Here is a 12,841-nt window from a genome sequence, read left to right on the forward strand (position 1 = left end):
AGAGTTAACTCTTCCCGACAGTTTCAAAAAATGAGAAAAAATCTAAGGCCGACGTGACGTTAAAATGACATAGCGATACTGCTCCAGGTCAATAAACATTTGCATGTTTATAATTTCACCAGTACTTATCTAATGAATTTATTACTAGTAATAAGAAACTTTGCACATATGTATGTTTTATTTGTTGTTTATAAAATGTTGACGAATTTTCATGAATTTATCTCTTTCCTTAATGGAGAACTATCTCAATGATTTCCACACAGCCGTCGTATTTCAAAAGATGAGTTGGCAACTGCAAATAATGCAAGGGAAGATTTTAAAACCAAGGTTCTTTAATTGTCCCCAGTGTGAAAATCGAAATTCAAAAATCTTATTGCGTATCTAAAGGACACTCCAAATCATTTTCGAAAAGATGAGAAAGCTATTGCAAAGAATGTTTAAGGAACCTGGCTTTTAGTTGAAAAAACGAGGGGGATATCCATTTGGTCCCCATGGTAAAATTTCAATCTTTTCGAACACGTTCAAGGCACCACCAATCAGGTGACCAACCATATTCCACACAGCTTGAAATGTAAGAATAGTTTGGGGAAGAAGAGTGACAACAATGTACCCGAACTTTCTATAGAATTGCAGATCATATTATTTAGCTGAATAGTGAAGGTGCATTTTTATGACATCTAAATTTTGAAAAATTGTTTATAATTTTCATATTTTTTAAAATTGAAATTTAATTTACTTTTTTCTTAGTCAATCAGATTTCAGGAAACCTGCTGTCTTGTATTTTCTATGAGATTTTTTGAATAATTGAAAAATTGAGATAGGGTACTGATTCTACCAGGAATTTTAAACTTTATCATAGGAACCACATGTATATTATGCTGTTTTGTCTTTATCCCTGCGTTTGTCACCAGAGGTGAATTGAACAAGACCTCCAAGGGCCTTAACGGTCACCTGAGTATAATACAATCCTACAAAGGATCCACCGAATGGCAAATTGATACTGTCTGACAAACGGGAAGACATTCGCTTTTTAATCGCAATATTCCCTTATTTATGTAGTAATATTCCAAAATAACCTGCATATTGTGTTTCTGTTCATTCACCTTTTTTCTGTCACACATTCCTAAATCTTCAAGTTGTCTTATTATCCATAATTGTCTATTGTCTGCCGACACCTAAACACGTTTTTGTTGACCACAAGTTTTGGTATATCCCCTTTATGACAGCGTCCTAATTCTAAATCGTCTAAAGTTTCTCCGATTTTTAACGTGTCCAGATTGGTCTCTGAAATACCTTGCAATCGAGCACTGACTGAAATATATTTCTGATGATGCCAATTCTTTCAAGGGCATCTTGATGAATGTATCTGTTATTTGTAGTAAGAAAATTTATATAATACTATGTTTGTGTTATTTTAAAACTTTCAGTTTATCCATGTCTGTTGTTAATATTCAGTTGGCTGATAAACAGTCATATCTTATTCCGTTTTTCTGCAAATGTTCATCGATTAATAAATACTTGCATCACGACAAATTGATTGCAATGCAGTACGTCACTGTACTAAAAGATAACACATTTGTAAGCAAATAACTTTTTGCTCAATTTTTTTCTGTAACATAAACAGTTGTTAAATATTGCTTTTCCTCATTCGTCATTTGAAAAATAAAGATATGGTCGGTATGAAAAAAAGGAACCTTTACCATTTCAATGATATTTTGATACGATTATTGTGATGTTTCATTTGAATATGAAAATTTTAATTGGTTAAGAAATTGTGTCATTTCAATATTGTTCTTCTGTAGGTACACTCATCTAATTGTATTAATTGAATTAAATACTCGTATACTGAATTGTCGAACCAAAAATTGTCTTATGAAAATAAACATTTATTGGTACAATAATTTTTTTTATATGCAAAATTTTTATATAACTTGAAATAAAGGTTAATTTACAGTGCAATTTTTATCCCTTGAGGTGCCCATTAAATTTAGGTTGTTTGCTTTTATGGGTGTTTTAACATTTATACCTTTGGCTGGGCTACTTTTGTCATCATATTGATATATCATTGTGATTAATCATACCTATGTTATGTGACTAGTCGGCATTTAAATTGTATGTTTTAAACTTTAACTAGTCAGTTTGTCGCATTATTATGATTTTGTTTTAGCCCAGCCACTTTGTTGTTATGTAAGTTTCTGTAATATGTAAATATATTTTTTGTCATTTGTTAGTTTTAATAAATAGCATTTTCGCACTACAGTAAATGCAAGAAGCATTATCACAATAGGTCTTCTTCTATATAATTAAGAAATAAAATGAAAGATTAACAACCTATAGCTATGAATCGTTTTAAAATGAAAAAAGACACCCCCATGATTTAACAACAGAAATTTAAATAATCATAATTTATCATGGGGATATTATGTACCTTCGTACATACGTGCATATGACAAATTAAGTCCAGTAAGATTTCTCGTAAATACGTCCTCGTCTTGCTATATATATTGAGATACTTCCATTTTTTCTTTTAGTTCTAGAGTAAAGTTAAATTGTTTCATTAAGTAGAAAGGAAATATAGTTGTAAGATTTTAGAATACACAAGATGAAATGTGAACATAACGAATAGTTGTCATGCTAAAAAATCCAGTTAAACAATAAATTAAACTTGTGAGTAGAGCAGACATAGACCTCTGAAAACATCAAATATTGAATTGGGTGCCATATAAAAGTAAGCACCCCCTATCGATCGGTTACATACACAGTGTGTCTTCTGTCATGATTTGGTAAACGGATAAATCTGAAACAATTCAGAATAAAAATAATCACAATTTGTTTAAATGACATCAGTCAACATTCGAAATTTTGTAAACAAGGTCAATTTATTATTCCATTGTTGATACCCTTGTAACATCAACTTATTTGTCTGTAGTCTGTCGCGCTTTAGAAATTCCTCTTACCTACAACATTATCTTGCCTATCATAAATGCTACTCATTAATGCAAACATCATTTTTTCGTTTCAAATAAAACTTAATCTAAATCAAGGGAGTCAATTGGTGAGAGAGAGAGAGAGAGAGAGAGAGAGAGAGAGAGAGAATCTACAATAAAAAAAACTTTTTTGCACCGTGTAGACTACACTGACTTCAGCGTACCTGCTAAGTTTCAGGAAAATGTACTATCTGGGTATTTTTATTGACCTTTAATATAGGATTGTATAGGGAAAGGCTTTATCGCACTTCAAAGCAAACTGTAAAAATAATATTACATAAGTTTTGCTCAAATTATAAAATGTTATGAGTAAATCTATACATTGTATATTGTGCATTAAATATACGAAACAGATAATTCAACAGTCAGTTTATAGAGAGGGATCTCAAAATGTTAAAAACTACAAAATGTTCCTGCTATTATGGAGTACTACAAAATATTAAATATTCTACAAATTTGTATGATAATAACTAAAGCTAATTTTGAGATTCTTTTAATTCCTGTGTTTAAAATTTCAAGTGCACATGCTTTATACTTTTTCTTTCATAACACTTTTTATGACCTCCTCTTAAAGAACTTCAGCGTATCATAACGTCATGAACGCACCATACCGATATACCTATCAGTTGTAAAATCGTTAAAAACTAGTTCTTTTAAAGTTCTTTAAATATGTAAATAAAACTTTTTTTCCTTCTTAATTTTGATATATTTGATAAGCAATGATAATACAATGGCTTTTAAAGTGTAAATACGCTTTAATTCTATTAACAGCACAAGGTATTGCTCAATGAGAACCCAAGTTGAGCCCCTAACTTAAGGATATGGAAAAATACATTGTTGCGTAGTTTCGTAATGATACATGAGACTTTTTGAAATGTGCGATATGAATGTGTACACATTGTTCAACCATTAGTATAAGAGTTGGGCTTTGAATAATCTGAATGAAGTTTACAAGAAACTGTTACTTAGGGCGTATTGGATTGCGAAGCTAGAATATAACACTACAAATGATGTATGGATAATCACAAATTATTTAAAACAATGCAGAAAAAGCGTTTTGAGAACAAATGTATTTTTCTTTCAAAGACAAAATAAAAAAAAAAAACATTAGTAAATACATAAAATGTTTACATAAAAAAGTATAAAAATCGATGAAGTAATCTTGAACATTCGATTCCCTTTCTCTTGAACATCCTGGTGGCACATTTCTGAAATTAAAACATATGTTAAGTTGAAATCATCAATTTTGCGATCAATGTGAATTCTCTTACTTACTCGTAGTGATTATATATATATATATATATATATATATATATATATATATATATATATATATATATATATATATATATATATATATATATATATATATATATATATATATATATATATATATATATATATATATACACTGAACCAAACTTCTACGTGTTCACCTAACATTTTTTATGTTTTAAAAAACAAATGCATATAATAAATAATTTCTTTAATTCATGGTTAATGATGCATATTTCAGTTCGATGTTGCGTAAATTTCGTGTAAGTATCTCGTCAGAATTTAAGCAAAGTGTCAAGGACATGATGTACCCTCAAAATGAAAATTCACATAAAATAATCTCTAAGGAATAAGACCACCATTCGCTTAAATTACTGCAAGGCATATTCTTTTCTCATGGATACCATGTACCCCTGAATAGGATATTGACCCATCTGCTGCCACACCTACTGCATGGATCTTTCTAAACCGTTGAAATTGTGTGGAGGGGGGGGGGGGGGCGTGCTTTGACATTCCTGACAAAAATCCCAAATGTATTCAATAGGATTCAGATCCGGGAATTTGACAGTGCATCATCACAGATACCTTTTGGTCAATATTCTTGGGCGTTTCGCACGTAAGTGTACCTCTTTAAGGATGATTCAGACTGTTTGAGATGATATTAGACTGCCACCAGCACCAATTTCTTATCATTTTCTTACCATTTAAGTCGTTTGTTTTAATGTTTCTAAAATTGTTTCAGGACAATGTAACAAACTTTTAACCTAGTTGTGATGCGAAACGTTGGCCTCAGACGAAGATCCAGATCACTTCCGGTTTGATGAAATTTTGTCCAAAACTTTCAAATTGTGACAAGTTGGCGATGAAAATGACGCAGAACTTATAGAAAAAAGTGTTTAAATGGGTTTTTATACTTGTTGTTAATTTTTAAAAGTAATATCAAGGACAAACTAGAAAACATTGATGTAACCATCAATTGTCGCCCGGGAAATAAATAAAGTAAACAATGGAAATGAGTCTTGATCATCAACCCGCTTCGATATGTGTGAAAAAGACATGCGTCTAAATGATGGAGACGATAGTCGAGAATATTTTGAAAACCTATAGTCGGATGAAAATCGAACAAAAACGATACCCTTTTAAACTTTATCAATTCCTCAAGTAAATGTTGGCTGCATAAAATATAAATTGAAACCAGACACATGCATCACCTATTTTCAAAAATTTCTATCACTTTAAGAATATAAAACACGAACTGTGTAAAGTACGTTTTTACGTTTTTATGCGATAAGTAAAATTCGATGTTCTAAAAAAAGGGACCTGTCGTTTTTTCGATAGTAAATGATAAGCAACTTTATATATTAAATATGAAAAATATATATATTTTTACAGATTCACTTTATGGAAGTAAATATATTGTGTATCTCGTAATTTATAAAGGGAAAGAACATTCTGATTAACAATCTTTTTAATGTTTAGAAAACCTTTAATTCTGAATAACTTCTCCCACCTCAATCCCCATATACCAACACTTAAACTTATATGTATAGAGCAGCCCGGTCCTCCGGGCTGCAATAAACACTAAAATAAAAGTGAGTAAAACATGGTGCAAGGATGATCCGGATAACAACATTCCAACGGCTCTCCCTCCTTTCTCAATGGTCATTTTGCCAATGTTTTATGTTTTTTAGTTAAACCAGTTTTCAAAAATTGAAAATGGTCACAAAAAGATGCTGATCACACAAAACACTTGCCACAAAATACAGATTTATTGTTTTTACGCTTCGTCACGGTACATTGGTTTTCATCGGTGATAATTGATTTTCTTTCAACATTTGTTGAGAAGACTCGTTGGTTATACTAATTTGAAAACATCATTCCATTCTATCTTGTAGTTTTTAAATAAATACTTTTATTAGAGTGAACACTTAGAAGTTTTGTTAAGTGAATATATATATATATATATATATATATATATATATATATATATATATATATATATATATATATATATATATATATATATATATATATATATATATATATATATATATATATATATATATATATATTAGGGATGGCAATCGAATACTAAATTGCCAATCGGTTAACTGCAAGACGTTCCGACCGATTAATCGGTTAATCGTATAAAAAATTCTCGACATATTTCTTCATTGTAAGCTCTATAAAAAATGTTACATATAGTAAATAAATATTACCGGCATGTCTATAATTTATCAGATGTATACATTATTTCATTATACATTATTTTAATTTTAATAAGCCAAAGAAAAAAAACAAAAAAAAAAAAAACAAAGGGAGAGAAAGAAACCCATGGGATATACCCGAAGTATATCAGATACATTACAAAAACATTCAGAAGAGGTGCTGTGCAAATTCATTCTAAATTGTCACCATTATCAAAACTATCGCTTAATTTACAATGTTTGTTTAATAATACAATATGATAAGTAACGGCAAAGGATAGAAGAGGTATGTTAAACATTATAAAAAGTTTGCAGTACTCAACGATCATTTAATTTAAATAATTAAAGAAACACGGGTATCGACATGGTGTTTACAAAACAATTAACATCTCAAAAACTGACTAATTACCCCCATGGTGTCCCTCTGTATAGCCTAAATTATCTCCGAATCAGCTTAAATAGGTAGGTGAAAATGTTAACATTTCAGATATTTTTGATGCATCTTTTTAAATGATTTTTTTTTATGAAATTGTGTTCAGATTTACACATATATTAATTTTTTCCGACAAACCAATTACAGATTTTCTAACCGATTATCATCGTTCCGACCGAGTAACCGGTTAACCGATTACAAATTGCCATCCCTAATATATATATATATATATATATATATATATATATATATATATATATATATATATATATATATATATATATATATATATATACTCACAAAAAGTTTTCCTCTTCCCTACGTTTGATTTTCATCCAAAATCAAACGTGAAAGCTTTTGAAGAATTTCTGTTAAACTTTCATGCTGACTTTGTAACTGAAATGGAAAATTAGTTTTTTTATTATTATTATTTATTGTCTTTCCATCATATGTTCTGAGATAGAATAATAATGTTAAATAATTTTTATGTAGACAGATCTTATTATACCCCCCCCCCCCGAAAATTTTTGCTTCATAAAACTGGCTCCAGGGAAGTATTTCCCATACACGGAAATCGCGTTCAGTTTCCCGCTTTTCCTTTTCCCCAGAGAGTAATCGTAACCTTCTGTATTCAATAAACTACATTAATTTTAAATACTAGTACAAGGAAAATAAAAACTCCATCTTGTTTTCAGCATTCATTTATCCTAACAGTGTACGCATTCTCCAAATGTGTTTTTTAGCCAATTTGTAACATATCGTCAGAGTTGTGTCCAAATTCTAGTTATATCATTCTATTAAATTTTTTGTAAATGTATATCGATTAAACATTATCTCTGCACTAAATGAAGACAAAAGTACTCACATTTAGCATACTTTTATACAGAAAACCTCCAGCTTCTCCCCTTAACTTTATATTTTTCTTGACCACGTTCTTATGGGGGCTAATATGTTTTTTCACTTTCACTTTAATCGTGTCACATTTTCCCAATGATTGCAACGTTCTGAAAATCCATAATCGTCTATTGTCTGCCGATACCCAAACATCTCTTTTCTTAACCACGCTAATTTTCGGAATGTCCTCTATCCTACATCGTCCAAGTAATATGTCGTCTACAGTTTCGCCAATAGATTTTTCTGTGTGTGCAGAATGTTCATTGAAGCTGCTTGCAATCGTACACTGGCTAAAGTATATTTCCGAAGGATTTAACTCTTTTTCTGGCATCTTGGTAAATGATCTTAAAACATGCAATGTGTACCTTTTATAGTCGATCTATTCCTTAAGATAAAAACGGTTTTCCAAAGTCTATTTTAGGAAATGAAAATCCACGAATATGTTTCTATTGGCAGATAGCCATATTTTCTGATTTCAGAAAGTAGAACTCAAAGTATATTATGTTACGTAATACAGGTACATATATTATCAGCACACTGAAATGATAGCGGGTATTTCTGTTTCTTTCCTTCTTTTAAAAGGTTTCAAGTTTCTGTTGGAAGTGCTAATCATTAAATTTTAAGTAAAACTTAATAATCAAGCTACTTTGCACGAATTGTTATGTTTTCTTATGTTATGGAATATAAGTCAGTAAGTGCCATCCTTACTTTTTCGTTCATTTTAAAATACATATATCTTATTTCTTATGTTTATCTTTCGATTTTGATTTGTGTAACAAATAAAATATTGCACTTTTTAGACTGATCTACCAACTTCATGTCATTAAGGATTGAAATGCCACTTTCGTTAGAATTGTCATATAAGAAAAGACATTAGGAAATGTAAATATATGAACCCTCATATTTATAGCTGCACCTTTCTTTAGATATGTTTTTTTCAATTTCTTTCAGTCTCTTTTTATAATATTGAGGGATTCAACATTGAATAAATTGATTCTAAATTCTCAATAGTTTGTATTAAAAATGTATCTCTATATCTTATACTTACCTGAATATATTAATTAAGTAATGGAACTTAAATGTACTTTCATATTTTGAGATGACATTTTTAAACAAAACGAAAGAAAATACTAATCAATACCCTGTGAAACGATTTTTCGAAAACGTTGTCCCACTTTAATATTTCGTTATCGATTTATAAAATGTATTTATGCCTAGAGCAGAGATAGTAGAGTCTAAATTTTACAACCAATATTGTTCTTAATCAGTCATGATTTTAAAAAATAATGCTAAGATCTTTTTGATTGTCGCTTTAAATACAAGTACACATTTAAAATGTAAAACAAAATTTAAGTTATATACATATGTGAATTTTAATCACCCTAAATGAGTATATAGATATTTAATTTCTTAATACATAGATTTATGGAAAAACTTAAATCGGAAAAAACATAACATTCTGATTGAGGCTCTGGGAACTGGTAAGAAATGCATGAAAATTACAAAGATTTAAATATTACTTTTAACGCCTTAGTAGATATTTACTCTTTCATTGCTCTTTTTCTAATTCATTATGTTTTTAATTGTTTCATCATCTTTATGCAAAAAAAGTGACATATGAGTAAAAAAAAATTCAAATAAACACTAAAAAAGTCTTTTTGCTTCAGTAACAAAAATTGCATAAACAAAACCTAAATAACAAACTGATTCATTAATTGTCGTAAATGGAATTTACCTTAGCTATACCTACTTATTTGTCTTTTTATAATAATTATTATATTTAGAAATTTCTTTCTAGAACGTATATCTAACAATGATCTATTGTTACAATAGCGTCTTCACGGCTACGTTTCTTTCTTTGACAGAAAATTAACTTGTAAGAATTATACAATGTAGAAAGGTTTTTTCATTGACATGTCATTGTTTTAGATTAACTGAGTTTATCAAAGTTGAATTATAATCTTGCTCTAGTGTTCCCAACTGTCTCATTGGCTCAAATTGATCACATGATTAAGTGTTAAAATATCACATAAACTGGATGGTTCTGTTTTTTTAACTTCTAAAATACCTTATGAACCTGCTGTTTTCAAAATAAGAAACAATCTTCTGTGAAACAACATTAGTTATGACGTCACAATATTTAATTAATTTTGTAATTGTGATATCATAATGAGTATAACATAACAATACTTCATACTAGAAACTTTTAAGTATTATAATTATGGATTTTTAAGACATTTCCTATTAAGGAAGCTCTAAACACTAATGAAAAATGCTTTTTGGACTTTGAGAAAAATATATCATATTAAGGTGCACATATTCAGTGTATCTAGTTCATTTTCAGCATAGGGTACCTGCCTTATTTTTGCAGAAAAAATGTTCAAAGACAATGAACTATTTGTGAACAGAAATCACTGTTGTTTACTTGCATCTGGGAAAATAATGGAAATAATGTATTCAATTACTTAATCTTGGTCTAACATAACATTAAGAATACTTTAATTCATAAGAAATTGTGTCATTAAATGTAGATTCCCATTTATTCTATTTTTCTTCTAAGGTTACATTTGCTAACAATGAAATATATGGAGACAACGAACAGTATTCAAGCTCAAAAGTCCATTAAACAATACAAAATAGGAGAAGAGCAAACACGGACCTCTAAACATCAGAGGTGGGATCAGGTGCCATGGAGGAGTGAGCATCCCCTGCCGACCGGTCACACCCGCCGTGTGCTCCTTGTCATGATCGGGAAATAACGGAAAAATCCGTCGACAATTCAGTGTGTAAATAATGGCCTAACAATTAGTATGAAAAACGTCAGTCAGCATTTGACTCAATGATAAATTGTATTTGCTGACAAGGTCATTGTATCGACCATAGAACTTACGAAATGATGACTTTAAACGAGACAGCTGATATTCTTGTTTCATCAACTTGTTTGTCAATAATTTACCTCGTTTTAGAAATTGTACATACGTAGAGCATGCTCTTGCGTATCGAATCAACTGAGAGATATATACCCCGTATGCAGGTGATGAAGGTATATTGCTACATAAGTAAGGGAAGTTGACGATTGAAAAGTTAAAGTCATCACGTTTATCATAAAGCTTGGTTGTTAGATTACCATTAACGTCTTTCTCAAGTAAAATATCCAAATATGAAACAGATGTGTCAGACTCTGTGGTATCTTTTATCTCAAGCTCACCAGGATATATCGTATCGACATAAGTATGGAAATAGCCATTGTTAATTGACAATACGTCGTCGATATATCTAAATGTCGAGTTGAAGGCCACAGCAAGTGTTTCTTCTTTTCACGTACAAGATTTTGGACAAATTCTGCTTCATATGAATACAAAAAAAAGGTCTGCTAATAACGGGGCGCAATTGGTACCCATGGGAATTCCAATAGATTGTTTGAAGACCTGGTCTCCAAAAACCACATAGATATTGTCAATCAGAAACTCAAGCATCTTTTTGATGTCAAGTTCAGAGTACTTGTGTGTACAATCAGAATGTTTTTTAGCAAAATAATTTTGCAAATGACCAATGACAAGGTAAGTATATTTACGAGTTCCATTTTTATTGAAAAAGCAGCTGTCAATGATATCAAAAAGCCTGGACTTTAATTTATAGTGTGGAATGGTTGTGTATAACGTAGAAAAGTCGTAAGTTTTTAAGCTGTTGATTTTGGTAAAATCTTGTGATTTCAAATTTTCCAAAAGTTCCTTGGAATTTTTAAGTATCCACATCTGATTTACACCACTTCACGAATATATTGTTGAACAGTACTCTTGAAGTTTTTCCTTCACCACTGTTAATATCTTGGTGAGGAGTAAAGAAAGAGGCTTGGTTGAACATTTACTGGAACCCGCTATGTAACAATGTCATAATAACACACAAACGGCTTTGACCGTTCGATAGGGAATTTTTGCTCCTCCGTGGCACCTGATCCCATGTTTGTTCTTCCCAGGTGTCCTTGCTTTGCCCTGTTTTTTTTTTTTTTTTTTTTTTTTTTTTTTTTTGTTTGTTTGTTTGTTTTTTGTTCTTTTTTTTTTGTATCGTTTACAGGATCTACGAGATTACTTACAGTTGGATGTTTTAACCTATTTCATTTAGCATTTTACGACATTTTTATATTTATTAGACTGAGTATTCGTCTGATATCCAAAATTGGAGTATAATTATTAATTATGAAATATTTTTCATTCAATAATACAATTCTTTGACGTACAGATTTGTAGTAATAATATATGAAGTTTCAAAGAAGTATTCTGTAGTTTTTGCTGTTATAAAGTGTACATTTTACATAATAAGGAAACTCTAGGAAAGAGTTTCAATTATAAAGAGAACAGAAGAGCACATTTCTAAGATGCCTGTTTCTTATGACATACTCACCACTCATAAGCGGCTGTCTGCAAAAGGCGTATCATACAAAATTCTGATCATCTAGCATTATTATTCAACATCGATAAAACTGTACAACTTACTAATTATCGTTATATAGCAATCACAAAGCATGTTTTGATTATGGTCAGATTACAATTCAATAAAACAAATGAAAGAGAAAAACCATTTTCAATAGGGCTATTTCATTCTCAAAGTTTGAGTCGGTCTCAGGAATGTTTGGGCAGCTGGACCGTACGTATCGGAAAGCTGGCCGAAGTACTGGGAAAAATTATCGAAATATAAATGCCTATGCATGGCTGCTATCGTCGAATTATTCTTTCCTCGACTTGAAATTTAACCGCTTAATCAGTTAATGAAAGTACCAGCGGTAAATATATTATAAATCTTAAAAGTATAGAGATTATGTGACATGTTTCCTTACCGCTGAAACTTTCATTAACTGATTAAGCGGTTACATTTCAAGTCGAGGAAAGAATAATTCCCATCCCTATTGCACACAACAAAATATTCACATTAAAATTAAAACAATAACGTTAAAATACCGAATTTTATGTTTAATTTGTATTTATTTATATTCCTGTGGTTGCAATACAAAAATTACAAAAAAAAAAACTTACAATAAGAACAAATAT

At 30.2% G+C, this 12,841-nt stretch overlaps 1 long non-coding RNA gene across 1 annotated transcript; it reads right to left on the bottom strand.

The window, feature by feature from the left end:
* Positions 1–4,089: 4,089 nt before the first annotated feature.
* Positions 4,090–8,107, bottom strand: LOC133185946 (uncharacterized). The gene is made up of 3 exons (XR_009720980.1): positions 7,768–8,107; positions 7,203–7,298; positions 4,090–4,195 (listed from the first exon to the last, which is right to left on the bottom strand). It is a non-coding gene; the product is annotated as an uncharacterized LOC133185946 (long non-coding RNA).
* Positions 8,108–12,841: the final 4,734 nt, after the last annotated feature.

This window comes from Saccostrea echinata, unplaced genomic scaffold (assembly GCF_033153115.1).
Source record: "Saccostrea echinata isolate AGI-Se365-2 ecotype Australia unplaced genomic scaffold, CSIRO_AGI_Sech_v1 ptg000012l, whole genome shotgun sequence".
NCBI lineage: Eukaryota > Metazoa > Mollusca > Bivalvia > Ostreida > Ostreidae > Saccostrea > Saccostrea echinata.